Raw genomic sequence first — 15,800 nt, 5'->3', positions numbered from 1 at the left:
ACATCTGAGGGGGTCTGCAAGGTAGGTACATGTCTCTGGACCCCGAGGTAAGTGTGCAAGTTGGTGAATTTTATTGTTAGGAGGAGGGTGGTCGAGGCCAAACTTTGTCCAAAGTAACAGAGTGGCCTCCTGCAATGAGTGAGGGTCTCCCTCCCACACCTGTCAAATGGACCTTTGCAGCTGCCACAGGCTGATGGCTGCAACACGTCCATTTGAACTGGGAGTGTTTCCCCCAGTACGGGAAACAGTCCCAGTTGTTTGCAAAATCCAACCCCAAGTAAAATATCTCCTTAATCAGGTCTGTAAACAACCTGAAATACCTAAATAAATAGCTTAAATGGCATCCCGCCAGCTTTAATTGCCTGCGGGAGTCCCACATGCGGGGGCTGCGCGCGCACGTCAGCACGTCTGTGGGAAACCCGGAAGTGGGCAAGTTGGACCCGGGTTCCTGACCCGCCCCGGGAATCCCCGATTTTCAGAGCCCCCAGGAAGGCACCCGATAGCGGGTGCTAATATCGAGCCCATTATTTCCAGGGCCACTTCCTTTAATACTCTGGGATGTAGATTATCAGGCCCTGGTGAGTTGTCAGCCTTTAGCCCCATTAATTTCCCTAGCACTATTTTTTTACTAATACTGGTTCCTCCCTCTCACTGGACCCTCGGTTCCCTAACATTTCCGGGAGGTTATTTGTGTCCTCTGCGAAGAAATAACCAAAGTATGTGTTTAATTGTCCTGCCCTTTCTTTATTCCCCATTATAATTTCCCCCATATCTGACTGTAAGGGACCTACATTTGTCTTCACTAATCTTTTTCTCTTGACATATTTATAGAAGCTTTTACAGTCAGTTTTTATGTTCCCTGCTAGTTTACTCTCATACTCTATTTTTCCCCTCTTAATCAATCTCTTTGTCCTCCTTTGCTGAATTCTCAACTGCTCCCAATCCTCAGGCTTGCTGCTTTTTTTGGCAATTTTATATGTCTCCTCTTTGGATCTAATACTATCCCTAATTTATTTTGTAAGCCACGGTTGAGCCACCTTTCCTGTTTTATTTTTGCGCCAGACAGGAATGAATAATTGTTGTAATTCCTGCACACGTTCTTTATGATACTATGATTCTTATGATTCTATGATCTGACACCACTAATAGACGTAATGGGCTAAATAAACTAAACTGAGCAATAGAAGCAACTAAAATAAATCAAATTAAATCCATCTGTTAATCATAATTTATTATTAAAGGCGAAGCAGTTAGTGCTAGAAATAGATACAATTCTCAGACTGGCAGAAAGTGGGAAGTGGTGTCCCGCTGTTGCTTACCATATACATAAATAATTTGGACACAGAAATTGGAGGTATTGTGTCAAAATTTGCAGATGTTATCAAATTGGCCGTGGCCGGGGGGGTGGGTGTTGGGGTATAGCCAACAATATGGAGGACTGCACCAAAAAACAGGAAGACATGCAGGCTTGTGGGGTGGGCAGACAAATCGCTGGGGTTCATTTTTAGAGAAACAGAATACAGGAGGTAATGTTACATTTATAAAGAGCCTTGGTTAGACCACAATTGGAGTACTGTGTGCAGTTTTGGTTTCCATACTACAAAAAGGATACTGAAATATTGGAGAAAGTGCAGAAAAGATTTACAAGGATGTTACCAGAATTGACAGGGCACAGCTTTCAGAAAAGCTTGAACAGGCTGGCTCTTTTCTCTGCACTAGAGAAGACTAAGAGGAGGCATATTAGAGGCCATCAAAATTATGAAGCAATTCAATAGGATAGACATAGAGAAATGACTTCCACATGTAGGTGAGTCCAGAACAAGGGGGCATATATATATATATATATATATATATATATAAGTTAGCCACTAACAGATCAAATAAAAAATTTAGGGGGAATATCATTACACAGAGTTGTGAGAATGTGGAACTCGCTGGATGAAGCAGATAATATTGGCACATTTAATAGGAGCTTGATATATACATGAGGGAGATGGGTTTTGGGGGCAGGGTGGGAAGATGTAATTAGAATGGGAGGAGGTTCATGTGGAGTATAACAACAGCATGGACCAGTTGGGCCAAATGGCATGTTTCTGTGCTGTGGATTCTATGTAATTCTACATAAAATGTAAAATGATGAGCTATACAGTTGCTTTTTACAAAATGGTCTTTTCTAAACAAATTTACCCTCAATATATGAAATTGCATCAGTAAATATGTCTGATTCAGAGTATTTTATGTGTAATCTCTCTTACCTCAATAACTATACTGCAAATATACCGCACAGCATTCAGAGATCATGTCAAGGCTAAGAGCACTAAGTAGGCAGACATCCAAAATAGGATGTGATTACATTACAGAGGGGTCTTGATCCTGTTCTTTAAGATGCTGATAATGTGATATAAACAGAATATTTAACTTAAATGATGGTCCCAGGACTAAAGGACACAAGTACAAAATTAGCAATCCTCAAGTGAGACTGGAGAGTAGAAGGATTCTTTTTTCCCACCGACTGCTACTTATGTAGAACAAAATGTAATGAATGCTATGCTAACTAAATCATTTAAAATAGAGCTGGATGAATGTCTAGCATGATAGACATTGAGGTTTCCAAGGACAAATATCGACACTGATGATCAAACACTCTATCAACCCTATGACTCCAGTCCTATTAAGACCATGGGAATGTCATCTGTGGAATGTGACAGTTCAGAGTTGGATACTGTAATGTAGGTTATAATGTTAGACAGATATCTCAATGTTTTCACTCAATTGTCATTGGAGTCAAGAAGGAGCTTTACATTTTCTGTTTTTAGAAGTTTTTTGCCTTCCCTTGAGAGATTACATAAACTAGTTAGAGGTCCCTTCAGAAACAGGTAATCTATCTTTCTCTTTTGGGTGCTGGCTGTCCTGAATGTATTTCCAGAACTTTCTGGGGTAGATTTTTTACGTTAACCACCTGAACGTACAGCATTGCTTGGGCAGAATGCAGAGTGGAAAATCAGGTGAGAGGATCCCACACCAGTAACGGAACCCAACTGATTTTACATCAGTTAATTTAAATGGAATGAAAATCAGGCAGTCTCAGATGTGGAGTACTGCGTACAGTTCTGGTGCCCTTATTTAAGGAAGAACATACTTGCATTGGAGGACGTTCAGAGAAGGTTCACTCGGTTGATTCCAGTTATGGCAGGGTTGCCTTATGAGGAAAGATTGAACAGGTTGGGTCTATACTCATTGGAGTTCAGAAGAATGAGAGGAGACCTAATTGAAACAATCAAGATTCTGAGGGGACTCGTTAGGGCAGATGCTGAGAGGATGTTACCCCTCATGGGGGAATCTAAAACTAGGGGGCATAGTCTCAGAATAAGGGGTCGCCCATTTAAGACGGAAATGAGGAGGAATTTATTCTCCCAGCGGGTCATGAATCTTTGGAATTCTTTACCCCAAAAAGCTGTGGAGGCTGAGTCATTGAATACATTCAAGGCTGAGTTAGACAAATTTTTGATCAACAAGGGAGTCAAAGGATATGAGGAAAAGGCGGGAAAGTGGAATTGAGGTAAAAATCGGATCAGCCATGATCTCGTTGAATGGCGGAGCAGGCTCGAGGGGCCAAATGGCTTACTCCTGCTCCTATCTGTTATGGTCTTATGGATGTGAAATCTTCTCCACCAATTCTCCTCTCTACACTCCACCCAGGTGATGCTTTATGAAAGTCTGCTGCTCTGTTTTATTTTACATTTCCAGCATTTCTGATTTTTCTTTTCTTCTCCTACAAATTGAGCCTGCTCTGAAAGGAAAAAGAGTGAGCTAAATGGCCGATAGGAATTACATTTGCAGTATAGCCTTTTTTTGTTCCGTATTCCTCCTGTTGTTATAGCACGCACATGTATGTACAGGCAGTCTACTCGTATCAAATGCTCGCAGGTCAGGCATAATCAGATTCATAGTAAAGACTCTTTACCTCGTCTCAATAATGAACCATCATCCCCAGAATAACATGTCTGCTGAGTTCGTCCACCCATTGTCGTTGCATCTCAGAAGGAGATTGCTAATTTAGTCCCGAATTGGACCAAATCTGGGACAGTTTTGTGCTGTAGTCCTACACCCACTGGGATCTGGGTTGTGACTACACAAATTTATTTCATTGCTAAAGCCCTTACAGCCAACAAAGGGAGGAGATTTCCATCTGATCTATAGGGGCTGGAGTCGAACGTAGGTCCAAGCGAAGAAAGGGTTAATGTTTAAAAAAAAACAGATTAAAGAGCTGTATGTGTACAAGACAGCAGGAATGAGAACAAGAAGCATTCAGCTGATCCCACTTACTCCATCATGTATGTCCACATTAAAGTTCTTCAGGGATTATTTTTGGGGTCGATTTTCAACTTGACATCATGTAAAACTGGCATTGCAGATCGGCCACCCATTACAGAAACCGCTTGATTTTTATTTTCCAGGCGGCTAGTTGAAAATCTATCCCTTTATCTTCCTAGATTAGTACCAAGCCCGTACTACTCTACTTCCTGTTGAATCGTTGTCCACTTGAATTCTGAAGACTTCAAACAACCATTCATATTGATCGGTGATCGTCTTTAATAATTATACAGATGTAAAGCGCTCATTGCTCAAGATGGGGCCAAAATGCCACGGAGGTTCTGCTGGTCCCTCGCCGAAACTCTGGAGGGAGACCAGCGGAACTCCCCCGGGAAACGGCGGAGATTCGGTTGAGCCAGGTCTCCGCCACTTCCGACTTACCCTTGTAAGGTGCAGAACCTCCATCCGCTCTTTGGAAGGCAAATGTCATCAGGGACCAAAGCTAGGAGTTAGTGATTCCCTATGTCGGGAGATCCCACTCGCCTGGTTCAGTAGTGAAAACAACAACTTGCATTTATATAGCACCTTTAATGTCGTAAAACGTCCCAAGGCATTTCACAGGAGCGATATCAGATAAAATTTGACACTGAACCACTGGTGGTCAAAACCTTGGTCAAAGAGGTAGGTTTTAAGGAGCCTCTTAAAGGAGGAGAGAGAGATGGAGAGGTGCAGAGATGGAGAGGTTAAGGGAGGGTGTTCAAGAGCTTAGGGCCCAGACTACTGAAGGCACGGCCAGCAATGGTGGAGCAATGAAAATCGGGGATGCGCTAGAGGCCAGAATTGGAGGAGCGCAGAGATCTCCGAGGGTTGTAGGGCTGGAGGAGGTTACAGAGATAAAGAGGGGCGAGACCATGGAACGATTCAAAAACAAGGATGAGAATTTTAAAATCGAGATGTTGCCAGTCCAGGAGCCCTTTATGACTGAGTGCATTGAGGCATTTCCGACCTCCAGATGGGCAAATGTGCCCACATGCTGAATATGTGCAAAGGCTGCATTTTAGTCAGAATATAAGGAGGAAATGTATTCTATTCTAGTCAGTCAGTGCTTCATTTTTCACAAGGATTATATTTATATTAGTTTTTGGGAAGAACATACTGTACAGATGCTGCCTCCTGATATTGTCGTAATGGGAGATAAATGAAAATGTGGTATGAATTATATGCAACCTGTTGGTTGGATACTGCACATTCTTTCAATTTTTCAGCTTTCAGATTTCTGTGCAATAATTTTCAGCAAAAAATTATATATTTCACAATAGTCTTTAGTCTGTGCTACTGTTCTTACGTGAAACCAAAATGTAAGAAAGTTCTCACTAACCCTAAACTGAGGTAAAGACTAGACATTTCAGTGCAATCCCACTTCAGGGGGATAATTTTAACCCCAAAGAACGGGGCTCCAACTTTCGGGTTTAACCTAGACATGTTTGGATGCATGCGCACATCTGAAACCCAGAAGTCCTGCCCCCCACTTAATGCCGACTGGCAGATTTTTAAAGGGGCAATTTACCTCATTGAAATAGTTGAGATTTTTTTTTTGATTCTAAGTATGAAACGAATTTTACTTTACCTGCATGGCTTTCCCATGGCTTTTCAATCTCGCCAATGAAAAGGAGACGAGAAGGGCTGTATCCATGAGCACAGTTCTCCAGCCATGTGAATATCCAGCTTTTGTGTCTGAACGAACTATAAAGGAAACTACAGGAACAATCAACTGTGAAGACTACCATAAGTCATTTGTAATCCAGCAGATTCCACGTAGTAACCTCTTCCTGGAAGTTGTAGATGCCAGCTGCAAATGCACTGTTGGACCAATTATAATGGACCCTATAGAAATAATGTATAATGAATCCCTGAAATGTGATCATCCCAGATCTCAGAAAATCAGAAGATGTCCGGATGCATCTCATCCATTCCATGCTGAGGAAAATGCAAGAGAATGTGGAGGTGTATTGGAGGACCTAGCCTTGCAATTCTGCATGCGGCTCTCATTGTCACATTGCCTCAGAGGAGACAGAAACTCTAGTATTAGGAGTCTGGCAAGCTAAATCCATGGGATGAATCATAAACTGAATGACGTAGTGTAGAGGAAATGCCAAACAGTGGAAAGCCCCCTTCTACATTACACAAAACATTAGAAACTGAAACTTTTGGTGGAACATATAGGAATTGTCCTTATGGTAACCATAAGCTGAAAGACTAAAAATTCACCTTGCAGACATCATTGGTGATTGGTTTTGAGCCTTGCCTTATCCTTAAGAGATTGGACCTGTTTGCGTACGTTTTTAAATAAATGAGCTTTTTGAAAACAGGAGGCTTGATGTCGCATGGAGTATCTTTTGTCGTGTCAATTGTTAACTCTAGGTTCCATAGATGCACCTTTTTTTATTTCTCTGTATCATTTGTACATGACTTTAATATAAATGATTAAAAACAGAAAATGCTGAAAATACCCAGCAAGTCAGGCAGCATCTGTGGAGAAAGAAACAGTTAACGTTTCAGGTCGATGACCTTTCATCAGAACTGATTTTCCACAGATGCTGCCTGACTTGCTGAGTATTTCCAGCATTTTCTGTTTTTATTTCAAATTTCCAGCATCCACAGTATTTTGATTTAATATATAGGAAACTAGTTAGTAGTTGTTTCTGTACACAGACTGTTTACAGTGCTAAAATATTGTCAATTAGTTGCTGAAATCCTGATAAAAATAGATATGGAATTCAAAATCACCTTTTCAACAAACTTTTAAATTCAAAAAGAAATTATATAATAACCAAAACAACCAATGTTTTAATAAAAATGCTCACTTGTTCAAATTGGCAATTTGTTGTTTTATCGTTGGTCTTCATTTCCAAATGAGTAACGCTGGGAATATTGTAGCAAGAATTATTCTTAGTTAACCTTAAAAAGTGTTCTTTGCAGTTTTCCAAATATGCACATTTTGTATAATATGCCCAGTGATGCTGAGTATTATAAGGAGGAATATTGGAGAAATGTTTGATTATTTGATCATTCCCATTACTCTGAATAAACAGAAACATTGTAAAAAAAAACTTAACTGCCGTGATCAGACCCCCACGATTGGCCTGTCAATCTGGCTGGCTGTCACACGGGAAACCCAGAAGCAAAAATAATTGCCTTCATTTGAGTTGCGATTGCAGATTCCAACGCACTCAACTCGCTTCCGGGTTTTCCACGCGAATATCTACCCACCCGCTGAGTTTCCGGCTCCAGGTCAAATTCATGCCCTGCGAGCTGATCTATCCCTGTTGAAGAAGGGGGCAAAAGAATAAAATTCCTCTCAAAAGCAAATTGGAGAATATTTTTTTTCAATAATTAACAACCTACTGATGAAATTGCATTCTCAGAAATCACAAAGTCATGCATCTCCAAGCTGTTGTCAGTCAGTCGATAAAAGAAAAACAGGCATTCTACCCTTTTTCACCAAGATGCGACTTTCACTTCCATATGGCACATTTCGCTAAGTGAGCATTGAATATGATGGGGAAATTACAAATACCATTACAAAAGTAAGAATTATCACTGATTGTGTAGCCACCAAATGGGCGCCAGGAACGATCCCTGCACCCGAACACGGAGGCCCGAGAATTTCAAGAAATTGGTCCTCAGATCTCATCTAAATATTCAGGGCGACATGCCTCCACAGGCAGCCCGCCCGAGGCAAGACTTCAATTTCAGGCAGCCTACCTCGTCAGCAGGGGCCCTTGGGTAAATCCCGGGAAGTGGGGTGAGAGGAGGACAGCAAGAGGGGGTATCGATTGCAGCCGGCGTAAGTACTGTGGAGTCGGGAGGAGCACTCCTGTTCCTTCTAGTTCCACTGAAATTCAAAAGGAAACTTACCTTTTTTGGTGATGGCCGTTGGCCAGGCTGTATCCTCTTTCCAAAAACCTGAGTGCAGCAAGCCCAAAACTACACCCCACTTTCTGGTTAGGGTCCTTTAACAGGCGTTAGGCCCCGTATTAGCATATGCAAGGGTCTTAACGCCTGATTTAGGTGGCTGGCTGAAAAATGGCCATACCAAATTTTGGGTCGGATGTTTTTCAGGCGTCCTTGGCGCACAGGATGTTGTGCCCCGCAATTGGTCCTTTCTGCGTCCATTTTGCGCCTGTAAAACGGGCACAATGAGAGCCAATTTCTACCTTTTAGTTCTTGGGGACAGATCCCTTACCTTTCATCTCTGCAGTCTATTTCTCAGCTTTTGATGGTGATGGCTCCAATTTTCAACATAACTGGATATAGCATTCTATATTTTAGGTCAAGCTATTGAAGCTGTTGAATGACCTCACTGGCTCTCTGGCATGGGAGCTCCATCAAATTATCCAATGGACTCTTGTTCACAGCTGACTGGGGTGATGGCTTTCCTTGTTTTGAAGCTAAAGAAATATAAAAAATAATGGCGCAAGGTTTGTGATCGCAATCAGGATGGAAGGTATAGGGATCTGCATACATTTATTAACTCAAGGTCGATCAAATCTAACTTACCATCTTAGGCAGCTATTCCTGCATAAACATGATAGTGTCCCTCCCTGCTTGTTTTGGCAGCGTCACAATTCATAACATATTTTGATGACCAACACTCCTTCCCACAGTCATGATTTCCACGACCTGCTCAACCTCCTACTTCCTTTAAAGAAGAATCTACTTTCCTCCCTTCCTCTCCTGAAGATGGTGACCTCAGTTTAAGTATGGTTCAAAGGACGCTGGTAGTCCTCTGGTACCTTGCCCAAGTCAGCATTGTTCGTGCATTAGCCTGCATTGTAAGTCAACCATTGGCCATCACAGATGAACCTCAACTGACTTCCACACAAACATGCTTTGCAGTATGGATTGCTGAACAGAAATCACGAACATCTGATTTTTGCCTTCCTCAGTTCAGAGCCACTGATGCCAATTGTAGTTTATTTATTCACATGCGATAGAAACTACTCCTCTGAATACCCTTCTTCACATGTAATAAGCAGCACCACCACACACTCCTGGCCCCGCGTAACTCAGCTGGGCCACGCTAAACAGTTTACTAACTTAGCACAACCGAGGGCTTTTATAGTCTGTATGGCTCAGTCCCACACCTTGTACTGAGTTATAAGTAGGGACAAGTAGGTTGGCATAAGTTGGCTCAATCTCCTTAGACCAATTAACATAAATGTTCTGAATATACCACATCAGCTTTTCAAATTTCTTAGCTATGGCTTACATATTTTTTTCTGTAGTTCTGTTATGACTTCAACATGCAGAGCAGTGTCACCTTGCTCTTCCTGCCCTGGTCAATGACCTGCAGAGGAATTTTGATTCTAGTTTGTGTTCGGAATTTGTCCTCCATGACAAAGATTTTGTCTTCACAAATTACGCTGTTAAATAATTGCTATCCTTTGTTAAGGCTGGAAAGATATCATTGATGAACAACATTTAAAACAAAAATCGAACACGGTGAAGGGGGAGGAAAAAAACACACGCAAACACTTGGGAAAAGAAATAGAATGAGCTGTAAAGTGTTAAGGTTTGTAGAGGTCATGGCTTAAGGAGCTGGAGGAAAAATGGAAGTAATTATCGTACAAAATATAAAGAACAGAATAAGCAGATTTGAGCCTAGACTTTCCTCTTGTGCAAAATCCAATTGTAATTATGGCTGAGCGTGATTTGCGCCTCCAAACCTGATCACCCAGTAAGAACTTGCACAACCCGAACCCCTGATTTTTTGTCAAATAAAATTCATGGCTAGAATATCATAGGCTGGGGATGCACAAATTCCAGATATGGGCTCCCGACGAGTACGATTCCGCATAGGAAGTACTGAAGCAGAACATACGAACATACAAAATTGACGGGCAGGAAAAGGCCAGCTGGTCCATTAAGCTTGCCCCATACCATGATGGCCCAGGAGCATCATGACTGGACACTTACCCCCGCCCGTAACCTAGGAGAGGCAAAAAAAAGAGAAAAAACCCAGAGCCAATAATGGAATAAATACTCTGGAAAATTCCTCTCCGACCCCCTTATGTGATCGAAACCAGTCCAGGAGATCACATGGACCAAGTGTTCTCTATAAAGTCACTTACCTTCTAATCTAGAAAGACACTTACCTTCTAAGAAAGTTTGTCATTATTTGTTGCATCTGCTTGCGATCACCTACATTATTGTCCAGATGCTAATACCTGAGATTTACTGTATGACATGCTAACCAAAGTTAATTTTTGCTTTTTCAATTCTTTTTGCAGGTCAAAACAGCTCAAAGCACCAGAAGAATTTTTTAAAACCCTGCGGAGGGTGTCCTTAGAAGGCAAGTTCCTGGCTCACTGGTAGCAGTCTCGCCTCTGAGTTAGAAGGTTGTGGGTTCAAGTCCCACATCAGAGCTTTGAACACACAAGCAAGGCTGACACTCCAAGGGAGTGCTGCACTGTCAGAGGTCTGAGGTCTTTTGGATGAGACGTTAAACCGAGGCCCCAACTGCCCTCTCAGGTGGACGTAAAATATCCCATGACACTATTCGAAGAAGAGCAGGGGACCTCTCCCCGGTGTCCTGGCCAATATTTATCCCTCAACCAAAATCACCAAAAAAAGATTATGTGGATATTATTGCATTGCTGTTTGTGGAACCTTGCAGTGCACAAATTGGCTGTAAAGTGCTTTGGGACATCCTGAGGTCTTTTCTTTCATAGAGGGCATGGCAGCAATGGGAACGGATAGTAATGCTTTCTCTCAAGATAGCAACATATGTGGGCCTTTCCATTACCCCCTTCCAATACGTGCACATGTGGCCAAAAGGACACAGGGCCAGACTAACCATGCAATAGCCAATCCATATCAATACTGAGTTACTGTGAGACAAGGGCCACTTCATTTCCAGGAGAGTCCGATTGCAGCAGAGTAGCCAGCCTCCTCACACAACCCCGCCACTGAGAAGCCAAAGCGAAGGTTATGAGCACATTCTTCACACCTTGCTCCAAGAGGAAGCACAGTGGTAAGAAGCCACAGTATGAGTTTTCATTAAAATTATAGTTGCACTAAAGTTGTTGTGCATGCAGAGATTGTTCTTGGAAAGGTTTGGAAGTGATTTCATCAGATCATCCACCAAAAAGATATTTTTTCATCTCTGTCTGCAAATGCGGGTGTATGGTTACTAGCACAGAGCACCCCCAGGCAGTCTGATCTACCAAACATCCCTTTGTCAGTACTTCTCGTCTTCTTTAAAACAACTCAACTTGATTCCCTTTGGGAAGCCCGTTATGATACTGGGAGCAAAATATAAATAACTTTCAACAGTTGGCACAAATGAACCAGAAGGGAAAAAATGAAGATAAACATTTAAGAAATGGCTAAAATACACTTATTTTAAGATTGCTGTGCCCTTTCCATGAGGTTCTGTGTGCTTACTGCTGCCTAGCAACCATGGTCTCCCAAGTCACAGGGATGTAATATACAGAATTGACAGACCTGTGAGAAATGGCGTTCAGGACCTCCCTATGTGATTGAGGTACGTGCTTCCCACAGCCACCAAAAATGACAGTGGAAAGTGGGGGAAGCGCTAAAGGGGGTGGCGATTTGGTGCCACAAATCTCCACCCCATTTTCTACTGCTGTCTGCCTGATTAGCGTCCCAAAATTGGGTAAATGCAATCAGAAAATCTAGGCTATGTTCTCAAAATTTGAAAACAAAAGACTGGATGACAGCTTAAACCAAGTGGCATGCTAATGGAATAAATTGTTGCCTTATAGATTAAATGCTGAAGATCATTCATAAAAATAGTTTGATAGGTTTTTGACTGATGAAAGTAGGATACAACCATAGATTGGTGATATGATAAGCATAGTCAAAGGCTATTAATACTGAAAAGGATTTAAATGGCGATACTGAAAAGCACTATGCGTAGCTGTTTATATCCTGAATCCAGAGGGTTGGGATAATATAATACAAAAGTTAGGTGGCAAATGGAGGCACTCTGATTTCTAATGACATGTTCATTTTAAAATTTTATTAATCTTATTCATAATGTTGACAGCTACCCAAAAATAACTTTTTACGTTGTGAAAAATCTAATATCAAAAAAATGTCAGTGCGTCAAAATCAGTATTAAGCCAGATTACTTTTAGACAGATCTGGCATGAATGATTTTGAACAATAGAGCCAACAGACACAGAAGCATTCTTATTATAAAAGTGCACAACCATAATTAATCACTGATTTAAATAAACATTTATTTAGTATTCACTACTAATTTTAGTTAGCATGAAATATTACTGAAAAATATTACTGATTTTTTGGCAATCCAAATGAAGAGGCCTCCACCAAGATTATTAATACAGTTTAATAGCCCAGCAGCGTATAACTTGAGAAATAGTAAAGGAACAGCATCTTTTCAACCTTGCTGCCTAATCTGAAGAGACTGGACAGGGTTGTCTGAGACTAGTCTATGGAAATTTTAAAGGTGATGAGGATTGTTTGTACTATTTGTGATGAAATCTGTTTTTTAAAATATTCTTCATATTTTGTGGAGACATTATATTCTAACTAATTGAATTATTTTTGCTTTTAAAATACATTTGAAGAGGATATTCAAAATATAAGAATTCAACTGTTGCTGATATGAACACTTTTTCTAACTGTACTAGAAGCAAATTGCAAAGGGACATACTATGCCATGTATCATGATTTATTTCCCACTCCCCTGCTCTTCTTTTACACCCACGAGTGGCAGATAGGGCCTCAGTTTAACATTGCATCTGAAAGATGGCAACTCCAACAGTGCAGCATTCCCTCAGTACTGCACTGATGTGTCAGCCTAGATTTCTGTGCTCAAGTCTCTGGAATGGGTCTTGAACCCACAACTTTCTGACTCAGAGGCATGAATTCTGCCACTGAACCACGGCTAACAGGAGTTTGTTTAGTTATATGGAGGCAATTGTCTAGAGGAAAAACTGTGGGAGATGTATATGTAAATGAAGGGGATATATTTACACAGCAGGTTCAGTATTGATATGAAGCATTTCCCGCTTCTCACCGCGACTAAACTTGCATTGCAAATCCATGAGGGCCTGAGCTGATTCTGGCACAAAGTGGAGTAAAAATCCATTGGATCTCGTCTGTGCTTTATAGGGCACTTTAAAAACCTACTTTACCTCAATTGAAATGTTTAGAAAGCCAATGATTCTACCCTCGCAGTTCTCTAAACGTTTGCTTTTCTAATTGCTGGAAGCGAGCTCTGCACCAATATAGGTATTCAGGCCAATGCTAAGTTCTCCCCTTAACAAGACAGTTAAAAAGTTAAAGTTCCAGCCAGGTAGGAGCCAAGCAATGTTGCCAGGATTCTGCCAAGCTGGAAATCAAACTGCAGCTACCAGTCTCAAACCAGCAGCTGCAGTGTAAAATGTACTTCTGGAGAATTTCATTGGATTTCATCAGATCTTAAAAATAGTGGATTATAGATGAGAGCTCCATAATATATGAGTATTGGAGAAGGTAAAATGACAACAGACAATGTGATGAAACAATTAAAAGATTATCAATACAGCCAGAACAGAGGAGTTCAAATCTGCGGGGGTTACGGTAAGGCTTTATATTGCACTGATCCGACCACTTCTGGAGTAAATTGGTAGTGGGGGAAAAGCACCAGAGCATTTAATGGAATTCTATCAATGCTCACCTAAGTGCAGAGGTAATAAAGAGTAGCCAACAAGATTTTAGCAGCAATAGGTCATGCCTCACAAATCTAGTGAAATTCTTGCGGAGGTAATTAAACTCGGTGCATAGAATTTAGGTGCTTTTTTGGAAGACAAGACTTTTAAAGGAGATTAAGGCTCATGCAATTAATGGCAAATTAGCTTACTGGATTCAAAACAGGCTTGGTAATATGAAAGTAGAAGGTGTGATAAATGGAAAATGCTTTAGTGGAGCTCCACAGATGATCTGTTCTGGAGCCCTTGTTAGTCACACTGTTCATCATAACATGGAAGAGGGTATTTCTAATATAATTAATCTAAATTTTGCTGATGCCTTCAAAGTTATATAGCCACATTACAAGTCTAAGTGAGATGAAAGGAAACAAAAAGGGTTCTGGATAAATTAAAACCGATTCACTGAAGAATGAATATGGGTATATATGTAAAGTGGTGGACACAGGAACAGCAAAATGTGTACAAGACAAATGGGGCCTATTTGGCATAGGCCAGTTTAAGATGCAGGGCTGGGTTTGGCCTAGGCTTACAAAACAAATGGGTGCCCATTAGAAAAAATAGAAAAGGAAAAGGATATATTATTGACCATCACTGAAATCATCCAGCAATCCATCCCAATGGGTCAGTGAGTAAATGCACCATTCAGTGTGATAGCAAGTTATATAGTTCCCATGTTCAATCTATTGGCCACCATAACCTGATGTCAGCTAAATAGAAAAGTTGTGCTAGACACAGCAGGTAACATTAATCTTTGAGGCCTTGATTGGACTGTACTATAGCACACCACAATCTGCTTAAGCAATCGAATCTTTGTTTGAGAATATACAAGGTGCATGTGACCTGGATGAAACGTGGTCCATATTATACCTCTCCTCAGCTCTTCTCCTTTGGTGATGCAGTGATGTCAATGAGCCATGGTCGCAGTATGTTTCCTTGGTCTCCAAAAAGTCATTTTAGGAGTACTCTTGGCCTTTCAAACAATGCTAGCACCGCAGAAGGAAGGAATTATGGATGCTGACAGGGTACCAAGCACTGTCATGCATGATTCTGTTTCTATGGTTACTGACCACCTTCACATTCATGAATGTCATTGCACAGGGGTAGGGACACATATGATCACTTGAGTGCAATCAATTATGCCGTGCACTTGTGGGAATCATACCATATTGTAGAATTGAAGGACACATTCTTGCTACTCACTACTTTCCACAGGAAAATGGATAAAATTACTGGCTTTGGCAGACAGTGCTTCGGTGATGTGCTTAATGCAATTGTGCACTGAAGGTTAGAAGATTTGGCAGATCTCCTGCACTTGCTCGAAAAGATCCTGCCATATAAAAGTTCAATGCTGCTTTAATCTCGAAAGCCACTGAAAAATGTCCCTCTGCTGGAACTGGCATGCAGAAGTTATGCATAGTTCTGTTATGGCCACCTTGAGGAATCTTAGTCCGCGCAGGCATCTGTCTTTTGACAGGTCCTAATGTGAGAGTCTCAACCTATACGCAGAAGTGGCAGTGCATTGACATATTAAAATGGGGTGCCAATTTTGCAATGCACGTGAAAGGCATTCCTCCTCTGATACAACTCCACAACCTGCAAGTAGAGAGATGGGGATACCCATAACTGCATGCAAATACGCTCTTAACAGCTTCAGCTCTACAAACAGATACAGATAAAAAAGTCAGTGCAACTTTAAGGAGTTGTCAGGAAGGCTCCAAGATGTTTCCCTAAGTTTTTTAT

The sequence above is a fragment of the Heptranchias perlo genome, chromosome 4 (assembly GCF_035084215.1).
Source record: "Heptranchias perlo isolate sHepPer1 chromosome 4, sHepPer1.hap1, whole genome shotgun sequence".
In the NCBI taxonomy this organism is placed as follows: Eukaryota; Metazoa; Chordata; class Chondrichthyes; order Hexanchiformes; family Hexanchidae; genus Heptranchias; species Heptranchias perlo.
The sequence above is the reverse complement of the archived record's forward strand: the minus strand, read 5'-3'. Positions refer to the sequence as shown.